Genomic DNA, 2159 nt, shown 5'->3' on the forward strand with positions numbered 1-2159 from the left:
CTTACATTAGTTTCGATATCTTTTTGGAATATGAACAAAGAAGAGAATATAGGTTCATTACATTCATAAAAAGAGATATGAGAATTTAACTTAAGTAATTGAGCGTGAGAGCCAAATGAATCGAAAGATTCATGTTTGGTTCGGGAAGGGATTATGGAATTTTGGAAAGGAATGGAAAAATAATCTACTTTCATTAAGTGATTTATTAGATAATCAAAAATAGAGGATCTTGAATACTATTCGAAATTCAGAAGAACTGCGTGGAGGGGCTATTGAACAACTCAAAAAAGCTCGTTCTCGCTTACGAAAAGTAGAAACCGAAGCCGAGCAGTTTCGAGTGAATGGATACTCCGAGATAGAACGAGAAGAATTGACTTTGATTAATTCAACTTATAAGACTTTGGAACAATTAGAAAATTACAAAAACGAAATGATTCAGTTTGAATAGCAAAGGGCGATTAATCAAGTCCGACAATGGGTTTTCCAACAAGCCTTACGAGGAGCTCTAGGAACTCTGAATAGTTGTTTGAACAACGAGTTAAATTTACGCACCATTAGTGCCAATATTGGCATGTTAGGAACAATTAAAGAAATAACTGATTAGTCTTTCTGCTGTAGGTATTATTTTTTTCTTTCAAAAAAGAATAAAGAAAGAATCGTGGTAACCATTCGAGCTGACGAAACTAGTAATATTATCCGTGAACGTATTGAACAATATAATAGAGAAGTAAAGATTGTAAATACCGGTACCGTACTTCAAGTAGGCGATGGCATTGCTCGTATTCATGGTCTTGATGAAGTAATGGCGGGTGAATTAGTAGAATTTGAAGAGGGTACAATAGGCATTGCTCTGAATTTGGAATCAAATAATGTTGTTGTACTAATGGGCGATGGTTTATTGATACAAGAAAGAAGTTCTGTAAAAGCAACGGGAAGAATTGCTTAGATACCCGTGAGTGAGGCTTATTTGGGTCGAGTTGTAAATGCCCTAGCTAAATCTATTGATGGTAGAGGTGAAATTTCAGCTTCTGAATTTAAATTAATTGAATCTGCCGCCCCGGATATTATTTCGCGCCATTTTGTATATGAGCCTCTCCAAACCGGTCTTATTGCTATTGATTCGATGATCCCTATAGGACATGGTCAGCGAGAATTAATTAATGGGGACAGACAGACTAGTAAAACAACAGTAGCCACAGACACCATTCTTAATCAACAAGGTCAAAATGTAATATGTGTTTATGTAGCTATTGGGCAAAAAGCATCTTCTGTGGCCCAGGTAGTAACGACTTTACAGGAAAGGGAAGCGATGGAAAACACTATTGTGGTAGACGAAACGGCAGATTCCCCTGCTACATTACAATACCTTGCTCCTTATACAGGAGCAGCTCTGGCTGAATATTTATGTATCGTGAACGACACACTTTAATCATTTATGATGATCTCTCCAAACAAGCGCAAGCTTATCGCCAAATGTCTCTTCTATTACGAAGACCACCCGGTCGTGAAGCTTATCCAGGAGATGTTTTTTATTTGCATTCACGCCTTTTGGAAAGACCTACTAAATTAAGTTCTAGTTTAGGTGAAGGAAGTATGACCGCCTTACCAATAGTTGAAACTCAATCGGGAGATGTTTCGGCTTATATTCCTACTAATTTAATTTCCATTACTGATGGACAAATCTTCTTATCCGCCGACCTATTCAATTCTGGAATCAGACCTGCTATTAATGTGGGTATCTCCGTTTCCAGAGTGGGGTCCGCAGCTCAAATAAAAGCCATGAAACAAGTAGCTGGTAAATTAAAATTAGAACTAGCGCAATTCGCAGAATTAGAAGCCTTTGCACAGTTTGCTTTTGATCTCGATAAAGCTACTCAGAATCAATTGGCAAGAGGTCAACGATTACGTGAATTTCTTAAACAATCCCAATCGGCTCCTCTCACGGTAGCAGAGTAGATAATGACTATTTATACCGGAACAAACGGCTATCTTGATTCATTAGAAGTTGGACAGGTAAGGAAATTTCTTTTTGAGCTACGTACTTACTTAAAAACTAATAAACCTCAGTTCCAAGAAATCATATCTTCTACCAAGAAATTTACCGAGGAAGCAGAAGCCCTTTTGAAAGAAGCTATTCAGGAACAAATGGACCGTTTTAT

The 2159-nt window shown here is 37.4% G+C and overlaps 2 pseudogenes; both read left to right on the forward strand.

Annotated features, from left to right (window-relative positions):
* LOC124900018 overlaps positions 1 to 1813 on the forward strand; it is a 3229-nt pseudogene extending 1416 nt beyond the window's left edge.
* Positions 605 to 2154, forward strand: LOC124885668 (annotated as a pseudogene).
* The last annotated feature ends 5 nt before the right edge of the window (positions 2155 to 2159 follow it).

Source organism: Capsicum annuum, chromosome 7 (assembly GCF_002878395.1).
Source record: "Capsicum annuum cultivar UCD-10X-F1 chromosome 7, UCD10Xv1.1, whole genome shotgun sequence".
Taxonomy (NCBI): domain Eukaryota; kingdom Viridiplantae; phylum Streptophyta; class Magnoliopsida; order Solanales; family Solanaceae; genus Capsicum; species Capsicum annuum.